Source organism: Gallus gallus, chromosome 1 (genome assembly GCF_016699485.2).
Source record: "Gallus gallus isolate bGalGal1 chromosome 1, bGalGal1.mat.broiler.GRCg7b, whole genome shotgun sequence".
NCBI lineage: Eukaryota > Metazoa > Chordata > Aves > Galliformes > Phasianidae > Gallus > Gallus gallus.
The window spans coordinates 52,718,145-52,741,455 of NC_052532.1; the positions used below are offsets into that span (position 1 = coordinate 52,718,145).

Genomic DNA, 23,311 nt, shown 5'->3' on the forward strand with positions numbered 1-23,311 from the left:
GCTGGCTCCGCCTCGGCGCCGCGCCTCCTCCCGCCCATGCACAGACATGACACAGACACACAGTCACTGCAGCTGCCGCTGAGCCCGGGGCAGAGCGGCGGCGGCGGCGAGCAGCCCTCTGCCGGCACTGGAGCACTGCCGGCGGTGGGCGGCGAGACCCGCAGGGGGCAGCCTGGCACCGGGCGGGGGAAGGCTGGCAGCGGGGAAGGGGCGGGAGGGAAGGAAGGAAGGAAGGAAGGAAGGAAGAAAGGGAAGGGGGCAGCCTGGCACTCCGAGCCGGAGGCGGCACCGGGCAGCGGCACGGAGCGAGCCCGGGCGGAGCGCGGCACCCAGCGGCCGCTGAGGCTGGGCCGGTGGCTTTAGGAGCAGGGCCGGGGGAAACCGCTCCGCGCCCGGCTGCACGCTGCCGGTGACCTTCCCGGAGCTGCTCAGGCCGGGCAGGGCCTCGTCTCCCCGCGGAGATCGTGCACCAGGCCCCGGGGAGAGAAGAGGAGAGGAGGCCGGGCCGGAATCCCCCGCCGCCCCCGGGTCTTTGCCGGCCGCCGGCGGGGCCTGTGCGGGGAGAGGGGCGGGGGACGGCGAGCGGGACGGCCGGGCGGCACCTCCGGACAGTGGGGAGGCCGTGAAGAGAGGAAGGGGAGGAGGAGGCAGCCCGAGGCGGCGCATCCCGGGAGGAGCGAGGAGCTCCCCGCTGCCCTCCTCCTCCCCGCGCATCCCGCGGAGAGCGGGGACCGCCGGCCGGCACCTCCCGGTGGCGGGACCGGAGCTGGAGCTGCGCGCCGGGAGCGGAGGAGGAGGAGGAAGAGGAGGGGGAAGGAGCGCGGGGAAGGGGCGCCGAGTGTCCCGCCGCCGCCGTCGCCCGGGGGAGGTGAGTGCGAGGCCGTGTCGGGGCCGGGGGAGGGCGAGGAGCGATCAGTCAGTGCCCCTCTGCGGGCGGCCGAGAAGCAGCGAACCGGGAGCTGCGCTGGGAGGGAGTCCCGGCTGCGAGAGGCACCTGCCCGCCGCTCCGGAGTTTCTCTGGGACGCTGAGGGCTCCCCAACCTCACTGAGTGTCCTCCGGGCGGGCTGCTCTGTCACCTCGTATCCGAGCGTCACCTCGTTCGGCTCGTTAAGCCCCGCTCGCCGGGGTTGGAGGTGACTCGAAGTTTGGCAGCGCCTTATGTAACACTTTTTGGAGAGGCTGTGCCCCGTTTTGTTTTTAGAAAGCGAGCTGTTTCTCTGTAGAGCGTCAGGCGGGCGGTCTTGATTCGTGTTCTCACCTGAGCGCAATGTCCTCTGCTTTGCTCAACTTGGAACGCGGGGGTATTGCTTGAGAGCAGACAGATCCGACTTTTTCCCAACGTGCGTTAACAAAAAATGAGCCCGGGGTGGCATCTCGGCAGTGGTTCCTGGGTCTAAACCTTTTAGTGTACGTATAGCCTATCTGCACAGCACTTTTGTGGCGCTCTGAAATTACCACAGTAATGTTTTCATGGCACTGATCGTCATTGATGTGTTCTGGGAGGTACAGACACCAGGACAGAATAACTGATGAATCCGAAGTCCTGTAGCTTTTTTTAAGTGCTGTTTCACTGATAGAAGGAAGAGAAAGCACCGGGCAAAACAGAGTGCTGCGTTAAAAACCAGACTTGGCAATTGCCAACAGGTCAGCACGTCTTATTTAATGAAATCTTCTGGATGCGGAGTAATTTTCTTTGTATAACATAATTTCACTTGCTCAGAAGTGGCAGAGAAATTGAGAAAAATGAATCGGAAGGCTGCCTAGTTTCCCTGCAGTTCTCTAAGTGGCTGTCTTTCGAGCAAATAAAAAAAAAAAGTGAGCTTTTTACTTCACATAAAAAGGCAGGGTAGTGATTTGCTACGTATTCTTTAGACTCCTACTGCAAAGGTACACTAGGGGGACTAGTTAGTGTGGGTTTTGTTCCCATTCATTGGTGAAAACGCACAGACTAATGTAATAACACCTATGAAGTGAAGACTTCTTTCCTTGCCTTCTATTGCTTCATCATTAGGCTGTAAGCTTAAAGGAAAAATCATACATATAAATGCAGGGGATGAGTTCAGGGCAGGGAGAGTACTTTAACAAAATCATTTCGCTTTTTTCTGCATTCCCTGCTGCAAGCAAAGATAAGTTATCAGAGGCAGGTTTACTTATAAGAACAAAACAAGCAAAAAACCCCCCCCACAAACTTCCTCCCTCTGTTGTGATTTTTGTTTTGTTGTTTTAAATGGAGAGATGACCGAGGTGGAACAGGTCTCCTTGGGCTTCTTGAAAACTGCAAGTTGCTGATAAGCATTCCAAGTTTGAAATGTGAAATTCTTATTGCTTAGGTGTCCTGTAACAACCCCTGATCAGCAAGGCTGCAAGTCATGTAGAAGCCGCAGGATCAGCAGAGACTCTGATGGATAACTGGATTGGTAGGTTCTTCATGTTTCTTTTTATTTTTATTTTTTCCTTTTCCTCTAATTACCTACTGTGGTACCAGATTCCTTTTCTTCATCCTGTTAATGTTTAATTCCTGCGATTTTTGATTTATGTTCTATATTGCTTCTTTCCTGTTCAAAGTGCATGCTCTCTTCTCAGTTGCTGGTAAGGAAATTGTAGCTTGGACGTATTTGCATGGCACTTTGTAGCAAGATTCATTTATTTTTTAGTATTAGATATATTAGTTTAAACTTTTTCTTCGGCGTTCAAATGTTGTGAAAATATAAGGGTTTTCTTTCAGGTCTGGAGAAAATTGCACTGAGTTTTTCTTTAAAGGAGCACTCAAAATACTATTACTCACAAATACGTTGAATTCTCTATGCCGGCTATTCAGTCTGCTGTAATTCCAAAGCACAGTCCCTCAAAAAGCCAAAGTGCACAGCAGTTGTGAATGATTGTCTGTCTTTTGACGACACTGACATCTGTCACAGTCTTGATCTGCTGAAATTTCAGAGTGTAGGGCTTAATATTAGCAAAAGCAATATTTCTTCTGAATGAATTACCTTAAGAACATGCTAAACTCAGCATGTCCCATGTATACGTCTATTGCTAAATGGAAGTGTTCGTAAGTATAATTTTAAAGGAACTAAACTCCAAAGTACTATTTGTTTGACTATTTCTTGCTGAAATGTTGGTTTATTTACTTAGTTTTAATTGGACTAAAAGATTGTTTCTCAGTAGACTCTTAATAGAATGTACTGCACTCTCATGCTTTGATTTTTTTTTTTGTGTATATGTGCCTGCCTTGCAAAGGGTAGTCCTAAACACGCACAAAACTGACGAAAATCCAAGCTATTTCACCAGATGATTTTAAACTGAAGGCTAATAATGGGTAAAATCTATAGCCTGATGTAGTGGAAATGCTAAGTCATGGCCTGAAACAGTGATGAAGCACCTGGTGAGAAGGCAGGGCCAACGGAGCGAGCTCAGCTGCATTCAATGCACCTGAGTGACTGGAATGAGCGAGGCTAGGATCCACCCCTTCCCAGATCTCATTTAAGGGCTGACAGTGTAGACAAGGGTATCTTATTGGAGATCCTTGCTTACCTGAGGTCTTCTAAGGGTAAGCAGCTTTTTTTTTTCTTTATTTCTGTGCCTGTGGTTGTTGCATTTGAGCAGATTCTCACCTGCTGCAGTGTGGGACCTTGCGGCTCTGCTGTCATTGCTGTGCTTTCCATCATATTACACCTGACTGCAAAGTCTTGGTTGTCTATGCTGATCTCCACATGTGAACTGTTGATGGGAGTTGCTTGTCTGGATCCAGAATAGCATATGGGCCTTTTTATTTTATTGTGCCCAGGCACCTGGGTTTGTGTGAAGGCCTCTGTTAATGAGCCCTTGTTGGTTTTGATTAAAGACCCTTCATCAACTGCGTTAGAATTAATTAAAAATTAGCCATTGTAGGGATACGAGATTTGTTATATCTGCTTTTTCCTTTGACCTATGTGTGCTGACAACATTAGCGCAAAGTGCTTGAGATGAGGATGTAATGGCCAATGCAGATTTACAGTTGGTCATGTATGAGTTTATCTCCATAGTGTTTCTCATATTGTTTATTTGCCTAATTCTGTGGCTAAAGAACTTTCTGAACAGTAGTTTTGTGCATACATACAGAAGCACATGCAGTATTTTTGCCCTGTTAATTGTCTGTTTTTGACCCATCTTTCTTTTTGTAGTGAATGCTAGCTTTAAAATTCAGTCACTTTTTTCATTATCCCACACTTGATGTAATTTATGATCTGGAGAATCAGAACAACTGTCAGGGAAAGTAATTTTATTCTTTTTTGCTTTTTCCATTTGATTACTGTTTTTTATCTTCCTTCTGGTACTCCTTGTGCCCCTCCTCATTTCTACCTGGGGATAAGGGTTAAGAAACGAGCATTGTACTTCATAGGGATTCATGACTCCTTTTGGCGTGACTTGGCTTAGCATTTGGAAGTCTATCATGTCTCTTGTCAAAGCTTGTTCAATGCATGGTTTTGAAGGGAGAGTAACAGTTAGCAAACTATATTTTACAGGGAACTTGGTGGCTCAGAAATCAAAGAGAAATTTGATGGGAAGGATTATCCTGGCTTTGGCAATGACTTTGAAGCAAAACTGCCAAGTCTGGAATCCTTGTGTAAGTGCCATCTGTGTCAGAATTAGTAGCAAAACAGTGTAAAATAGTTCCTTTGCCTGTTTTAATTTGCAGGTCTGACCATATCTGATCTAACACGACTTACAGTAATTTCCAAATAACTTTTTTTTCAAGAATATAGATACTATTTCCACAGCAGTGGAGTTACCTGGGTAGAAGCTGCAGTTCAAATTGGCAAGAGGAGCCCCGGCAGCATCTGTTTAGTGCAATAGGAAAAATCCAGACCTAATCACGTAGCCTGGCGGAAGCTGAAAATCTGAGGTAGTGCAGGAAGAGTGCAGTCTGTCTTGCCAACTTCCATGTAAGATAGGTACTCTTGAAAATAATAATAATAAAAAAAAAGAATAGATGGCTGTTAAAAGAAGGAGTTATCTGTCATTGTACTTCCCATCTCTTGACCAGTGCTGTAAGGAGGTAGGTGCCACTACTCTACAATTCTCCCAGACATTTTGGACTGTTGTTCCTAGAATTGTTTTTATTACTGTATCAATTTCAGGGAGTGGAAGACTGGTGTTGCATGTAGTAACCCAGGCCTGATGCATGCTGGAAGATATTTGACAGCGAAGGCTTAATAAGTTGGAGAAAACCATAGAACTACGTTACTGTGAAATCTTCATTTAAAAACAAATAATTAGAATGAAGGCTTTTGTTTTAGGAAGAGAACAGAAGGGGCAGAGAAGTGAAGAAGAGCAATTGTGGAATTAAAAAAAAAAAAAAAAGAAAAAGAAATAAACTCTTTGTCTAGAAATTTTAAGTAAACTGACTTTTGTGCTGTTTAGGGACTTGGAAATTATTATGTCTATTTGGAGAAAGACATACTTCTCACCCTAGAATAAAAAGTGTTACTGGGTGATGAAAGGGTGGAATGAGAACAATTATGAACTGTTTAGATGAGGTGAAGTTTCCAACTGATACTCTGGCTTTTCAGCTCAGCTCCTCCTGGCTGGTTTTCAGTTTCCTCTTCTCTCTGACTCAGTGGTGTGCCCCTAAACCTCAGTAACCTCAGTAATGAATTTCTTTGGAGACAGTTTTCCATTCTGACTTCAGCTAATGCTGCTGCTGATCAATGCTGCAAATGGAATTCCATACTGAACTTCAGTTTATGAATCTGTTTAATTCAGTGTTATTTCAGGCCAAAGGTACTGGAAGCATGTATGCTATTGGGTAGAAATAGGAAATTAAAACCAGTCATCCTAGTATTACTAAAAACCTCAAATATGTTCTTTAGATCGTGTTGCTCTTAGAAACAACTTAGCTTAGAAAGCTAAGAATCTTAGCTTTCATTTGCTTTCAAATGGAAGGGAGTCTTAGGCTTCCCATTTCTTTTAGAAAATGAGCTGACGTTATCCCTGCAAGCAGAAGTTGTTTCTGTAGCATCATATTTTTTCAGTCCCAAGACTGGTTCTAGAATATGACTAAGATTTAAACGCGGGGACGTTATCATTCATTTAAGGCAAGTCTTCTCAAGCTTGGTAGCCAATATTTTATCTTGGAATTCTTAAGATAAAGTTGGCTACTACATCTTTAAAAGAGTAAGACTGTGTTTTGGATTCTTCATTACTGAGTGTGACACAATAAGGTGCTGCTCTATTAATGTAGTGAACTGGAACACTGAAGGATGAGACTCCTGTGAAGGTGGATTTTTTTTTCTGTTGTTATTATTGGAATATTTTACAATTTATCTCCTTATCCTTGGTCTTCCTGAGCTTCTTAACATCAACTGCATTTATGAGAAGTCTGTTTATCTTCCATGATTTCCAAGTAGTAGAAATCTGTAAGTGATGATGCCATAAACACTTGTAGGTGTGTGGAAAGTTGCAGCGTTCTCCCATACTTGCTGACTAGCTTCCAGAAAGCAATAAAATGATTAGCTTAAAGAAGTAGTAGTAGCATGTGTTTCTTCATTAAGATTTATCTTGACAAAACGCAGAATGCTGCAAATGGAGAAAGGAGGAGTAAAAAAACACCACTTGTACTGAAGCTGAGTTCATCACAAGGTGGGACCTAGGAGGGGCTAAAACAAATCAGTTGGTGATGGGCAACAAAGGGAGGCCTTTGTACTCGATGGTGTTTAACCTATGACAAGTTTCAGACAACACTACAGCAGTCTTAACCATTACCTTGGCAAGCAAAAGTCAAATATGCAAATGGAGAACACTTCAGATACAGCTGTTGTAAACTGGGCATCCAGCAGTTACCTTGTGGTTAAAACTTGAAGAAAGAAGCGGTGTTTATGCTGTAGTCTAGGGTAGGTTCGCATGTTTCCACAGTTGCTTTCAAACCTTGGATGTGAAAAGGAAAGTATACCAGCAGCGGGTTAAGTTACTATGTTTCATTATGAATGCCGTGGTCTGTTTGCCCTTTCTCCTGTTCTTACTGTCAGCTTAGTGCATCTTAAGGGCTGGTAGGTTAAAACAGTAGCTTCTAGTGAACTTCTTGGGTCGTTCACACTCATTGTTTAAATTAGCAGGGCAGGTCCTTCATCACTGTTACACCTCCTTCTCATATAAAACCTTTCCATTAGGAATGACTCCTGTGTGGCCAAAATCAGTTCACTTTGCACCTGGTTTATGTGGTGGGGAACCACGTACTGTTACTTTCTTGCAATGCGGTTATCGATCTGGGAATTTACATCTTTGCTGCTGCTATCCAAAGCCTTGCAGCTTTTGCATGCCCTGCTGGGTCAGTTGATTGTAAAATCTCAGCTTCTTTATACTGCCAGTGTCCACTGCTATCCTGCCAGTGCCCATGTGTAATCTGAGGTACATGAACTTGCATCACACAGGGGGAAGATGTGAAATGCTGTTCAGTAAGCTTCGGTCCTGATTTATGTTACAGTAACAATGTAACTGTGTGCAGTTGGAGAATGGGCTGAGAAGAGGGAGGTTCCTAACATTTTTTTTTCCTCATCAGGATGAACAAAGTAGACACTACTGTGCCACTAATATGTGAAAAACTGAAGGTGATGGCAGAAGTTTTCCTATGCGGTATAACTTTACCAATTTTTCAGTCTTAGGCACAAAGTGGAAATAACTTCATGGGTTCTTAAATGCTTTACAGTGCAGTTTAGGATGAAGCAGAGGACAATGTAGAAACTTAAATTGATGCTCAGCAGGTGAAGTGATTTGAGCACAGTTCCCCAGGTGGTCAGTCAAAAAGCAAAGAGCAGATCACTGGTTTCCTGAGTCACTGTCCTGTGCTTTGAGCATGTGAAAACACCTGTTTCTTTAGCAAAAAAAAATAATTGCTTAATATAGTTGTGCCTTAGATGATAAAACAGTGTCTCTGATACTCAGCATATAATATTTTTTTTAAATGTAAATGTGCATATGTACATCTTCAAACAAATGACTAATATTTATGAGTTATTTAACTGGATAAACGAAGCTTGTCCTAGTAGAGGTTACAGATGCTCTCTGTCGATTTAGAGGCAGTGCTGTGACCAAGGGAAGACAAGAATGTTTTTCTTCTCCTAAGCAGAAAATAGTATGTTTAAAGGAGAAGGAAATGGGAGAATGCTTGTGGGAGTAAACAGATATATCTTGGTCTTCAAGCTTGTAGATTAATGTTCTTTAAGTATATGGAGTTTTATCTATGGATGGATGGTGCTAAGAAACTTGGAGAGTGAAACCGCCACAGACCATTGAGCCTGCAAATGTAGCAGAAGTCATCATAAGTGAACGTTAAGGAGACCAAAATCTGCACTGATTTATTGATAGATGTTAACTGGGTAAAAATGCTGCACTTCTATTGGTGAAGTTTTATATTGGTTTTAGGTTGTTTTTTGAGCACTGATAAGCAGGGGCAGGCACAACATCTGTCTCAGCAGAAGGCTACTTCTGTGCTTGTATGTATCCCACTGTCAGATTGAAAAATGTGCTCTATCTCAGTAATAAAGATTTCTAGACCTGTAGTTAGTATCAAGAGTTCTCTGAAATAATTAATTGTGCGGTGTATTTTCTGTTTTGTTGCATTTTGTTCCTCAGCTTTGTTCTGCATTGTAGGTTGATACATTTTATATATATATATAAAACATCAACCTTCCTCAACATATCAACCTAAAATATATATATTGTATTGCATATATAATTTGAGAAAGCATCTTGACGTTTTTGGTTGGGAGTAGTGGGATTATGAATGTAGTGTAGAAAGCAGTTATTTATTAATATTATGAATACACCTAGAGGCTTGTGTTCCCTTTGTTCTGGGTGAAGCACAAATACACCGACTCTGTGTACGTTAAGGGTACTTGGTGAAATATACTTCTCCTTTCTACCAGCGTAAGCACTGGTGCATGGCCAGAACTTTTCTGACACAGTAGTGTTTTTAGAGAACCACTGAGAGGCTGAGGGTTGGAAGGGATCTCTGAAGGTCTACTTGTGCTTTCTGGTCAGATGGCCCATAGCAGGTACCTGCTACAATGTCACCTGTACTGGTCTGGTCTTTGATCCTTACCTATAAACTCTTCATTGACTCATCATCAATCCTCAGGCAAAGCTCCATGCATTTCAGCTGCTCTCTGACATACAGGGTGTTGACTCCCATCTCCTTGCCTTTATTGCTTGTCCTTGCTAAAGAGCCTATGTCTTTCCATTGCAGCAGTCCAATAAAGCAAGCCATCCTACCATGTCTCCATGATCCCCACAAGGTCACAGCTGTGCAGCTGCACCCAGATCTTTAATTCCTTGTATTTATTCATACTTAAATATATATATATTAAAGAAATAAAAGTCCACAAATGATGGGAGCAATTCAGATAAAAAGCACAGTTTCTGCCAGTATAGCTGTGACTACAGTGGCAGCTTCTGTTAGCCAAGTTATGTCAATCAGCAGTCAATCTTCACACTGCCAGTCAACTGAGCTGAGATGTTAGAAATTCCGAAGCATGAAACTGTTTCCTACCCAAAAGAGCTTACAAAATACTGAAGTAAGAGTGTGCTAAAGTGTTTGAAAGCTGATCATTTGTGCTTTTTTTTTTTTAACTTATACTTTTCATCTTGGTAATTTGTCATTTGACTAATGCTGGCTTTTTCTTTGATTGTATTCTTGTAGCTATATTCCTGTATTGTGATCCCCTGGTTGCAGCAACGTGGGCCAGCTGAAACAATTTGCTGCAACATAACTGTTTTTTCCCTGTCAGATAATGTTGCTCTTTAATTGAAGTGGTATTTTAAGTATTTTTTTTTATATTTGACTTGAAAGTGCTAAAATAAAATTGTACAGCAGTGCATAACACCAATTTTTTGGCCTAACCAAACAGAAACCTCTAGGAGAATGGAGACAGATCCCACTGCACCTGCCTTGTGATTGTAATTTATGGAGGTGAAGTGAATCTAACATGGCAGGAACTGAGTCGTTCATCACAGATAGCAAGAAATCCAGCTTCCCTGGTGTTTTCTTGTCTTTACCTTTATTCACTACGCATATCTGCATTTCTGTTGCAACTTTTTTGATCTTTAAGAGCTTGTTCTATTTGGTCTGTTTCAAGTCAGGTACAACTATCATTTTAGGACTTAATATTTTTGACTAAGCAGAACTAAATGGAATTTTTGGTTAGATTTTAGTGGATTGAGCCCTGAAATTTTATCAGGGCAGAGAGAAGATTATTAGGAGTGAATAGCGTTTTTCAGGAGCTGTTTGTGGTGTTGATTTCAATCTTTGCACTGAGGCATCGTTCTCAAATAGTTCAGGTAGTCTCAGATCTATTTTGGAATGCTCACTGCTGCTAACCAAATAATTGAGGTGATAATTCCTAATGTTTTCAGCTAGATATTCTTGTGGAATATCAACCTGGCAACCTACTTCAATGCTTTTGTTGCTGCCTGAAACTCTGAGTTGACTGTGGTAACCCAGTGCAAATTCCCACTAGTAACCAATCATGCTAATCTAGGCTGAACAATGGGAAGACATGAAAGCTGTGCTCATTGCTGTTAGCTGGTCTCTATTCCTGTCTTTATCAAATTCATGTCCCTGTTTTTCTTTTTAAGGCCCTATTCAAAACTGCAGCGAGGCTGTTCCTGTTAAGTTCATGAGGATTTAAGCCAGACCATTAATGAGCTGAATTGAAAAACTTTGCCATTCTCACTTTTCTTAAGAGCCATCTCACTGAAATCAATGCTGCTCATAATGGAGCGAGTGAGGTGCTAACCGATGTAGATGAAGGTCTGTCAGTCTTGCACTTCCCGATTGCCTCTCTATCCGTTTCTACTGGCTTTCACTGTGGGGGAACGTTGGTAGGAAGTGATGCTTCTAGATGGCATGAAGGTCTCAGTAGAGACTCCAGTTTTGATCTACATCGGTAGCACTAGGCACTGCAGATAAGTGTGAACGTAGCAGATAAGTCTTTCCCATTAGCTGTGGCTAAAGAGCCATGAAGCGCTCTAAACAAAGAAAATGGAGTTCAGCAGGGCACATAATGGACAAATTTACACTAATTATGGCTTTGAATCTAACACCTCGATTCTGCTGGACTTATGTGTCTTTAGATACTGTTGTAATGGATGTAGCAAAGTTTTTCCATGGTGATTCAGAATAAAAGATTTGCAGTGCTGATTTAAGAAAAACAACAGGAATTTCAGCTGTGAATGTACTAGTGTTGAAAGCAATCCAAGTCTATCAGTGTCTCTTGGTATATAATATTGTATTCCTTTGTTACGTTAGTACTGCAGAACCTGTTCTGATCTGTCACTAAGATGGGTATGAAACCGCAGTATGCAAAACTGAAGTATCAGCAATCTGCCCATTTACTTTGTATCCTCTTTTCCTGCTTCCTTCCATGAAACAGTGGTTGTTTACTTCTCGGCATATTAACATTTGTCAAGTGGTGCTAAATATTTTGCTTTCATTTAGAACTGAGTTTCATTCAAGATATTCTTGTTGTGGCCTATAGTTGGTGTGAATACTGGAGTTAATGCCCTGATTTTAAGAATCTTTGATTTCTTTTTAATTTTCTTCTTACTGGCAAGGTACAAATTACAGATGTGTGATGTTTTGCTGTAGTTCCACAGCTCAGGAGTAGCTTTGTGGTGCAGACAAGAATTTGTACTCTAGAGATGGCTTCACCGAGGGCTTCATTAAGCATAGAAACATATCTGAGATAACCTTTTATGTATATGAACTGGGATGTGGATGGTACGTTTAACTAATCCCTCTAAGCATTGCTGCATGGCCAAGATGCTGTCATACCTACACTTTTTTTTTTTACCTTTCCTGAATCTGCAGCTGATGGGTAGAGTAAAGTTCTGCATTCTTAAACAATTATTTCTTAAAAAATACTAAATATTCCAGTAAGGGAAAGATTCTCTAGCCATCGCGGCGCAGTTTGTGCAGAATTTATTGCCATTGTAAGATAACAAATGGGAGGAAGAAGTTACGTAAGAACCTCATTAAAACACTGACATCTCTCGACTGTCTGTCCCATGTTTAATACATCGAAAATTTGTGGATGCTCTGGATCTATTAGGAAAAAATCCCTTTGAGCTGAAGATAAACATGGAATGTTAGTTAGTCAGAAATATCATCTTGAGTCTACAATGGTCACTAGCTCCTGTGTAATTATTTACGAGGAATGGTGGTTTTAAAACAGTTTTGAACTTTCTTTAATTGGATTAAATTAGGAAATAATTGGCATATGTTACTTTTCCACCTGCTTATACATTTACATCTGTAAAAACATTCAGGGCTTCCTGACCAAAACCACTAAGCTGAAATAAAGCATAAATTGACATACGTCTCATTTCTGTAAGTATAACTTCAGAAATTGTATTAGCATGTTGCAGAACCATTGAGGCTAATTCCATTCATTAGGAATGTCACGGCTCTTCTTGACTTGGAACTTTTTAGGATCATGCATTCAAGTTTTCTTTGGATCTCAGTGATATTCATTACATCTCAAGTTTTGCCTTGAATAATTTTCTCTGTTAAAATGTGGATTTACTTACTAGAAGAAGGAATGGCTTGCTTCGCAGAGCAAATGAAAGACTTACGTGGCATTATATCTGCATGTGTCTTTTCAGTATTAAGAATTTTCATGTTATAAGAAGCACATTTCTTCCTGTACAAATGTGAAATTGTGTTGTAAATGAAATCTCTTAATTACTGCTCCGCTTTGCTAAGCTATTTGCTTGAGTCAGCAACTGCTGAAAAGTACCATAATTATGAAGCAGAAATTTGGGACTGAAGATTTAAAACATTTCATTCTTCCCAATCATTAAGAGAATAGTGGCTTAGCGTTCAGGAGGAAGAATGTTCTAGTTGCAATAAACAGTGTTCAAATTCTTGTATTACAGGCTTATGGTTTTTAGATTAGAGCGGCATGTTCTTGTTTCTCTTCTACCTTCTCACTGGCAGTCTAACTGTTGGGTTTGCATCTATGTTTTAGACCAGACTGTTTACTTTAAAGCTGTATTTTTTTAATAGTCTAGTTCTGAAACACGCTTCAAGTTAGGTGGTCTGTGTGTCTCTGGGGAAGGGTTGCCTTGGGACCAAAAGTTGATGGTGTGTTGTTTGTTCTTTTTACTTATTGATATATGAAAGTATTCTGAAAATTGTTCTTAGGGATTGAAAAGCTCGACTGCAGTGGGATCTGTAGTTTCTATGGAGTTGAGGTGGTATGACAGCCTGCATGAGATTTGTGGACTGCTTTGTAAAATCATCCAGTTGTCTGCTTAGGGCTGTGCAGAGTATCAGTTTCTCATTCTGTCTGAAGCCCAGGTTAAAATCCTAATTTGTACTATGTGGAAAGTGAGTAATTTTACTTAGCTCTAGCCTTCATTTTGAAATAGGCTGTAGGATGCTTACACATCATAGTGAATGCTCTGAATATTCTCATTGAAATAGGTGATGTCATCTGGGAGCAATAACTCCCTTGTGGCATCCCCAAATGCACAGCGACCACTGATAGTTGTACTTGCTCAGTTTCTTCTGTGCTTTACCTACATTTAGATTTTGCAACCGCAGTCCATAATGCCTAGTATGGTGCTCAGTAAATAAAGCGTTATGCAGTTAGACAAAACTGGCAGGTTTCATTTAAAAACACACCTCTTATCCTGATGTTACTGAATGTACCTTTAAACCATAGCCCAGATTCTCTCTCTTTACAAGTGAGAGGGTTTTCCTGTTTGCTGCTCATAGTTGTGGAGGACTCCAGTCTTTAGAAAACACAGGTAATAATAATAACAAAGATTATAACAGAGGTGGAAGTATTAAAAGCGAAGAAGGGAGGATGCAAAAACCATTCAGTAATCCTCTGTGATAATGGCCTTAAGCCACGCATCCTTGTGATTTATATACTTGTTTTTATTTGTTCTGTTTGATGGAAAGCTTTGTCACCGAAGAGATTTGATAATAACCTGTTTGATACGATTGTAGTCACTTGTATTCATGGAAAAAATAATTTGAGGCTTATGGATTTAGTCATTCTTTCTATATGCATTTCACCTCTGATGTCACCTTCAGTAGTTTAGATGGAGCTAGACAAGGACTTATGCTCGCATTGTTCTATCCTGTTGTACTACACAGAATTGTCTTCCTTTTTGTTTTAATATATTGGAAGACTGATGTGTGTGTACTGTACCTTTAGTTTGTATACATATAGTCAGCATATGTGAGTATAGATCAGCAGAATTTGCAGTTTACTTGCTGAAAGTATGCTGTTAAAACTGTGAAAACCCACATTAAGACAAGCAATCTAAAGAAGAGGAAAAAATTAAAAAAAAAAAAAACGGGTGTATTTTTTAACCTGTAATCTCTGTTGCGGCCTCAGTTTTACAGTACTTAATGTTACTGAGATAGAATCTCTAGGGGATGAAAGTGAGCTTCAGATCTTAGACACCTGACTTATTCCAAGAGCCACGTGCTTGAGTAGCTGAAGAAAGTGGAAGTGGAAGAAAGATAACACGCTGGAGCAGGGGTCTAAGAGATAGAGGCTTTGTTGATCTGTTTTACTGGTTTTGAGGTGGGGGGGAAAAATGAGGGGATTTTTTTCTTCTGAAAGGAAATACTTGCTGCTTCTGTGACTGTGCATCTTCTCTACATTAAAACGTTACCTTTGTTTATTATCCATAACCTTGTAATAAAAAAAAGTTGTTCTAGTGCAAGTCTTTTATGTTAGCTAAACTCAGTTGGCTTCCCTGCTGTGACTTCAATAATGCATCGTTTCCGAAGTTCAGAGGACTTAATGCATTTCAGGTGAATCTGTGAGTTGCTATTAGACAGTTAGAAGGAAAATGGCTATAATGGATTGGATGCAAAAAGCTGCTTCCCCAGCTTCTTTCCCGTCCCGCCCACTAACATGCAGAAGCATCTGCCTCTCATCTCCTCTTTGCCCAGCATGCTGTGAGAGTGCATTTTGACAAACATTTAATGAGCAGGGATCTTTGGAAAACCTATGAGACAAAATAACAGCGGTGAGAAATGAAAGTAATTTTGTCTCACTAGATAGATAGCTACTTACGCAATAGAGGGTGACGCTGTGGCAAATGAAAATACTTCTGTAGTAAATGTTATCACAGCAAAAGAGCCTGTTGTTTCTACGTTTGCTGAAATACAGCATTTCTAAATTTATAACGATTACTTGTAACTTCAAAAAAGTGCAGGTGGTTTTTGCTTATATTCTGCACAGAGGTTAGGTGCTTTTCTTTTTGTAAAATTTCATGAATATACATTCTGTCTTTGGAGTTATCTGAACACTGTAAATGAGGGAGTATGTTTTTCAGTTAAAGCACTTAGTAAGATTTTAACTTTGTGTATTTGCAAATAGGAATAAGGACTTAAATCTTCCCCATGTCATTTCTGTAAGCCAGTCTTTCCCCAAGACATGTATTGCTTCAGCTGTTGGAACATATGCATATGGGAGGATATAAGAGGTTTGAGACCCCTATATTTTCCTGAATATGGGTTCTCTGCAATGATTTTACGTGTTATGTAGTCTGGTGTAAACAGTTTTTTTTTTTAAGGTAGTATTTAAGACTGGAAGCAATCACATAGTGTGCTCTGAATACACCCCCAAATCTTTAATAAGTAATGCTACTGTTTATAGCACATGTGAAGCCTTAAGTAATTGTGCTAACATCAAGCATTTGGAGGATTGCAGTCATTTGAATTGGATTTAATAGTTGTTTGTGTCTGGTAAAGAACTGGCAAGAAAGGAGAGCCGAGCAGTTCTTGGGAATTCTGGAAGAAAATCAAAGACTCAAATAATCTTGCTCTTGGATTTCTGCATGTGCTTATGTAAAATGTATTCCTGACCTAATAGGGTAAAACAGTGTAAATTCTTCGGTAACTGCTTGGCTTGCCTGTATCTGTCCAGGTTTTCATAATTTCATCATCTCTTAAGCAAAAAAGTTTGCGAAGCTGAAGTGGAATAGAGATGCTGGGTAGAAATATTTGTATGGGGAATGAGTACATTATGCAAGTTGTGTGCTGGTGGCTTCAGGAAGGATATATAAGCGTGGAAAATAGTAAAACAAGAAAATAGAATGGAAGCCTTGTTTAAGAGAAAAACCTGTTTTTTTTTTAATGCCCTTCTGAATTCATATATTTAAAATCAACACCTGTATGCAATACTATAACGTAGCTTGATGTTGGGAGGAGGTGCTATTTAAATTCAGTCATACCTTCAAAAAAAGAAAAATCTCCAGAAGAAGTTGATAGCAATAAAGATCATCCATTGGTAGGTACCCAGTAAGCATGTAAATGTTCTCTGTGCGTCAGAACCACCCACTCTACTACAGTACTAACAGGTGGGAGAGAGCCTTCCAGCTCTGGTGGAACCAAGGCAGGTCTAAGGAGATGACTAAGCTACTCAAAGGCATCAGCATTTCATGAAACTGACTAGGAGATGTAATTGCAGTGCTTCCACATGGAAGACAAAACTGTCCAAAACTCTGTGGCTTAGTAGAAAGACTGTCTTGCTTCACTGACAGGCTGACAAAGTTCTTTGGCCTACGGATAACTCCTTGGTAAGAATAAACCTTATCCTACTGAAGCCTAGGAAGAACATTTTGTGGACTTGTCTAAACCATTCTAGTAGCTGTTTGGTTTAATTGACATCATATTTCTTTTTAATATGAAAGACAGTTGTCAGAAAATTTGACCCATTAGTGTAATTAAGCTTTGATTGTTTGAGGGGAAAATGTTGGTAGGCTGCTTCTTTGACATGTGATTTCTATTTTCTGTAGTATGCCTCTTTACTGTTATTTGTTATCCAAATTCATCTGGTTCTGCTTTTCATCTCTTTACAGTTGTCATGTTGAAACTGACTGTGGTACATGGTATGTTTTGTTTAGTATTATTCAGTCCTCAAAAGGCTAGCCTGACAGTAAACTGTGCATCGTTCCTTTGCTAGGGGGATGCATCTGGAAGGTAAGACATTCTAGATGAATGTCCTGTTGAGATGCAGTAGGGAATGTGCTTGGTATTTTTTATTTTCTCTTCCAAGACAGGAGTATGCAGAAAGGTTGACCTTAGTTTCTTAGTCTTTTTTTTCTGCAGTGAGGTGTTTGCTAACGCTAGGGGAATTATTCCAATCGTGGAGCCTGATGGAATCAGCTTGTAGAATTCCAGCAGCTATTTCTGGCTCCAGGAATCAAATTCCATAAATAATGTCTAAACTGTACCTAACAGATTTTTTTTGAATCTTCAAGATTTGAATTTACAAGGAAGGTACTGCATTTCGTTGTTTGACCCAGCAGCTGTTTTATCTTACGTTGGCAATGGTGTTTTTGAATTCTTTCCTTAAACCAGTTGATCAATATGAGCTAAAAGCCCAGGTCATTCAGGCAATATAATGCACCAGTGCTTATTAGACCTTGAGAAAATGTTTTAAAGAACATAAAAATTACAGGAGCTCAAAAGACTGGATAACCATACCTATATTGAGGTTAGTAATAGCAAGTCTTGAATGGAACAAACGGTTGCAATTTAGGAGACTTAGGAATATGACAGTGCTTTTTTGTAATACCTTTATGAATGCACTAGGTCAAGTGGAATAAGAACAGATTTCTCAGAAGTCAAAAGAACTATATCCAGCAGGTGCTTGAAGAATGGAATTCAGTGAGAAGTTCCAGTTGGACTTCTCTAGCAAGATTAAAAACTACATACTATTTGGAATTCTTGTTCTTACATTTATAAAATTGTTTGCTTCTTGAACAGTCAATGTTACTAGTGAAAGAACATTCTTCTCCTACAAGATGACGTATAACTGAAGGAAGAGCACAGATGATATTTAAGTGAGTTCCTAAAATAGCTTTGTGATTTAAACTAACCTGTTGTATATTTGGAAGTACACAAATTCTTTTTCCCTGTAAGACTAACCCATCTTTTTTCTCTAACCACAGCAATAATCTGGTATTTTTCTGAACAAAGTAAAAAATCTATAACTGCACTCTGACAGTCTGCTCCCTAGATAACTGTGGAGTCTACTGTTACCTTCCTGCACTGGCAGCATAAAACCAGAATACAAATGCTTTCTGGTAGTAATGGAAGATCCTTTACTATTTCAAATGTAGTTTTCAGAGAGATTTATAATTGGTCACTGCATCCCTATGGTTGCCTGGATGATTTTTATAGGAATGTGAAGGAAATGAGGAGAGAGGAGGAAGAAGGAACACTACAAGACTGGCCTGATCCCAAAGCATCTCAGCCTTAAGTGTTCTGTTTTTGGGGTAGGCATCTGACTAGAGCCACCCCCAGCTGACATCTGTGGAGTGTGTGATCAGCTTTCTGCTCTCTGTGAAACTTGCACTGAAGAACGGATCTCAGTCAGCATCAATCTCAGAAGATGAGTAGTCATCTGTTATCCTCAAGGGATCTCTTTAGTAGGTAAAACAGTACTGAAGCACACTTTTATGGAGTTTTCTTTATATCTACTGATGCTTTTAACTACTTTCTATCACTGTTAACAAGGATTTTAAAAGTTTTCTTGACCTTCTCATGGTGTTCTGTTATGCAAGTTTTTTCTCAGCCTATTTTACCAACATGTGATTTTCTGTTGTATTTGACATGCTTCTTTAAGCAAGCTATGTGAGTATTTTTAAAGGACCGGAAGTACCCTTCGCCTTCAATGGAGATGTTTATTTTTCATTTTATACTTATCTCATTCTGATCTAAACAGTTGAACTGCTCGTTATAAAAAATCTGTTTAATTTCAATGCAAATGGGCAAATGAATGGACAAGATTGTGCTGTTTTAAAGGGCTACCTAAGGAATGAGTTTGCTTCCTTTAGAAAAGGTACAACTCTAAGACCAAGCCAGAAGTGCACTCTGACTTGCCTTTTTATCTTCACCTGTGCTAGAGCCATTCCAGATATCACCTATAGCATGAGAGATGGCCTGCTAATTTATAGCACAAGGATTTCTTTGCACCTTTTCTATTAAATTTGCAAACATGAATAGGGGAAAAAACAAGATTAGTTGCTTCATCTTAAAAGAAGTTTAGATCCTCTAATCAGTTGTAAATTGCTGCTTTTTTCTTTTTTTTAATTCCCTTTTAACTTGATGTATGCTTAAAAATATTTACCTAATCCAGACTTGTGAATTCCAGAGTAGACTGCTGCATTAGTATGTTTGGCCATGTTTTGCTTTCTCTGCCAAGAATTGTTTTTCCGTCTATTAATTGGAGCTGTCACTGTGCATGCTGAAGTAATAGTGATTTTTACATGCAGAACCAGCATACCAATCAGTAATTAGCAGCAAGTTCAAAGTTCTGCTCCCCGGTGTATTGGTAAAGGTTCATGCCTAAAGTACTGCCTTCATCCTATGAACTCTATTTCCAATTCAAATTGATATTACATGGGGTAGATGGTTCGTCACTATAAATTCATTTGCAAGGGGATATTAGCACAGTATTTTAAAGAGGGTGGTCTGCTGGGGTGACTGCTGGCCTAGACTCCAAATGGGTAGATGTTTCTTGTGTGCCTGACTGGGAACTTCTAAAGGATTGTTGTAAAACAAAAAATAAAATATGTTTAACTAAACATGCATTTTTTTCAACTTTTGATAATATCAATTTCATGAAGTTGATACCTGTGCTGTCAAACTGTAGACTGAGTGAATTAAATGATCCTGCCTGAATGACTGAAGTGCTGTCCTCTTGGACAAGCTATCAATATTCATTTACTGGAACCACTGGTACTGCTGCAGGGAAAGAACAACACTTGGCATATGTATTTATGCCCTGTAGAAATCTGAAGACAAAAAAAAAAGGTTACTGTCGTCTTAGAATTTTAGAGGAAATTATTTTATCATCATGGCTGGCCTTCATTTATGATGAGTTCAGGACTGCTGAAACCTCAGATCTATCTGTCAAGAGTGGTAAACATCAGTACATGTCTAGAAAATGATAAATAACAGCACCCTTAGACACACTTGACCTCTGCTGATGTAGAAGTGGAAATTTGTTAGAGAAGTCATAAATTTTTCATGAACGTGGTATGGATGGAAATGTGTGTAAGGATGAGAAGAAACAGCTGAACAAAGCAAAACAGTTGAAAGCATGGCCTATGTTGATAACAAAGGATACAAATTTCCAGGGCCATGTTCCCAGCAGTAAAACTGAGGAACGGACAGTGGGTAAGAACTGGCCTAAGATTTTTGGTGATTGAATTTAGCAAGTCTCTGAGACAGAAAACTGCCTCATAAAAGCTAATGATTCCTATGGAGGTATGGGAGTCTGTATTAAAACTCCTTGCTCCTAAGTGAAGAAGAACCCCAGCAACGTGGTAAGGGCTTGACAACTATCATTCCTTGTCTCTTTTTTGTACAGGCCACACAGACATGTACATCTAGGAAGAAGGCAGCCAGCTGAAAAGGCTGTGAAACTTGATATTGCTCAAATGAGTGCATTTCGTAAGACTGAATTGATACTTCTCAGACAGAAGCAACCGATGTGTGAAGATACTACTATTGTCTTGAAATTTGCTTTAGAAACTTCTGCTAATTTCATTAGATTTTTTTTTAAGAAATTAAATTTCTCCAGAAGGAAAGTGAATTAAGCTACTGTTTGTTTCCTCAGTTGTGATTTTTGTAATCAATCCAACTGTTTGTGAACTCCTGACCATTCATAGCATGCAAGCCAGTAAACCTGACAGACAAGGGCTTTCTCTGAATGGCCTTTTGTGAATTTTGTGTGCCATTTCTATCTTGTCTCTGGACTTCTTGCACGGCAAGTCACTGTCGTATGTAAACATTCTTAGGGATGATATATCTGTGTAATGAAGTCTGTACGAGGCTGTCTGGAATCTTTGTCTGGGCTCTTCTGTAGTTGAGGAAAGGTATGGATTTTTATTTTTCAGCAGTGGGAAGGGTTGGTACGAAGGTTTTATGTGCGTGGCCCATTTTCAGGCATCTTGGGAAGTGTTATAAATGATACAGATCCCAATGATGCGGAATAAAGGCGAAATCAGCACAACCTCCTCTGATGCTTAGTACGTAGCTCATTCCTATATCACCTGAAGATAAGTTTTATTCCTGGCTGTTATCCAGTCTTGAAACGTATATTGGCTGAAGAAAGCCACTTCTTTGGTGGACCATGGCCAGCTCAAGGATGATGACCCATTACTGTTGGAGCTCTTTGCCTCACTGACTGCTAGGACCTTAGGGCAACAGCAGGGGCATGTTTGGAGGACTTGATGAGAGACTCCTTTGCACCTGGGCTGGAAACTCACACTCAGCAAGTCTCTTGCTGGCAGGAAGGTTGCTGTGTTCTGCCAAGCTGGAATAGAGATTTTTTTTTTTGGAAAAACTGCTTCCATTTTGTGGCTAAATTATAGTTAATTACGATAATTTTACTTGGAATGATTGATGCAGGGATCAATGTGATGTGGCCATGTTCTCATCTAGGAGAAAAGGCTGATGCTTCCTTGTATGCTGAGGGCAGTATAAAAGGTTTCTGCCTGGTTGTGTTTGTGGCTGGTATAATTTTTTTTTAGGAACTTTTACCCTTTCATTGTATGAAACCCACTGTTCTAGCTTGTAAGTTTTGCTTTTTGCTAGATCTCTTCATATTTTCCAGTAGTTCCAGCATTTTCTTTTTTTTTTTTGGATTTTGATTTATTCCTTCAGAAGTACAGACAGAGTGGTGGAAGAATACATCTAATAACAATTGTACCCTCTCTCACTATGCCTGAAGAACAGAACAAGTTGAGCCACAGGGCTAAACGCGGTTCCAGGTTTTCTGTTCCTTCGTATATCATGTTATGTGACAGTGATGTGCCCATATGTTGCAGGAGAAGAATTGTGCTGCTTAGCTTAGTGTAGCAACATTGATTCTTTCAAAGTCTCCACAAAGGACTCTGAGAGATAATAGAGATGCATGCTACAGACCTCTGAGATCCCAGCACTGTGGCTGACAGTCTGAGCCAGAGTTGGGGTCTACTGATACCAAGTGCTGTTCAAAAGCCCTATTGATCTCAAGCTATGAGAAAGGAATAATCAGTTGTTGAAAGGGGGAAATCGGTGTTGGACTGTCTTAGATATTTTTCTGTTTTGTAATTTTAAATATGTACTGAAGTATTTAGAAAATAGTAAAAATGACAGATCACTGCTCTTGAGTGCTTACTGAGTTTAGCACAATGAAATTCTTGTCCTCATTGGAGCATTTTGCTTCAATGAAAAGAAAATTAATGAAACAATAAACATGGGTATTTAGGAATTTAGTAGTAATAAAGGTATTGAGTCTAATTGTTAAGTTACGGATCACACAGAAAACGCGTGAGACCGTAAAATCAAGCTTCCTACGTGGCTGTTAGTTATCCCTGTTCTGTGGGCATTTCCTATAGGTGATAGCAAGCAAATGTTCTACCCTACAAAATGACTTGACCTGACAGTTTAAAGCTCCGGTTGGTATCAGCTTCTTAGATATTTCTCAATTAGAAATGTAATTTTCTGTTTTGCAGGCTGTTTCATCTTGGGCATCTGGGTGGCTGTGACTGTAACTTATTTCTTTCTGTAAAACATCCTGAGACACCTACAAGATTAGCATGATGGCTGACCTCCTTTATTAGATTTCTTGTCCTCTGATGTGAGGTGGTGAAACAAAATCTTGCCACTCAGTGATTCATGATGGGAGATGTTACAAAGCTCAGCCACTAGCAATGAAATTATACAAGTGATATCCTTGTCCTACATTTCAAAGTACAAAGCACGGTGTAACAACCTGAACAAAATGTGCAGGGAGGCAGAGAGCAGACAAACCCCCTAATCTCTAACTGTTGAAGTTGGCAGAGTTGCAAATGAGTGAAAACAGGACCTTGTATTAAAGGCTGCATGATAATTTTTCAAACTAAAAGTCTCCATCTGTGCTATATAATTAGATAAGGTGGCTTTTGTCTCTTTAGTGGGGGGAGGGAATGCTCTTGTATATATTTCTTCCTTGTTGTTTTAAACACTGCTTAGCTGGAGTGCTAGCTGATACTGACCAATCACTTCAGAGCCAAGCATCTTCACTGGTCTGGCACAGCAGGAGAGTTTCTGTTTCTGCTAATTGTACCAAGCAGTCTAGACTAACAATGTGCAGAGTGTATTACTAACAGTGGGAAGGAGCTAGATAATCAACTTGGTGATTCTTGCATCAAAAGCTCTTTCTCCTATCAGGGTTATATAAAAGTTGGTTCAGTTAGCTGAACTGGGAATTTTTTTTTTCTTTGGTTGTGGTGATCGGGCACATGGGATGAGAAGGAGTAGTAAGCACA

General features: G+C 40.3%; 1 protein-coding gene across 3 annotated transcripts in view; it reads left to right on the forward strand.

Annotated features, from left to right (window-relative positions):
- Positions 1–36: 36 nt before the first annotated feature.
- The window catches only part of LARGE1 (LARGE xylosyl- and glucuronyltransferase 1), a 288,816-nt gene continuing 265,541 nt past the window's right edge, over positions 37–23,311 (forward strand). For all 3 annotated transcript variants that reach the window (XM_046939033.1, XM_015285413.4, XM_015285402.4), the window contains exons 1-2: positions 37–868; positions 2,332–2,418. The gene's annotated coding sequence lies outside the window, so the exon portion shown is untranslated. The remainder of the gene's footprint in view (positions 869–2,331; positions 2,419–23,311) is intronic.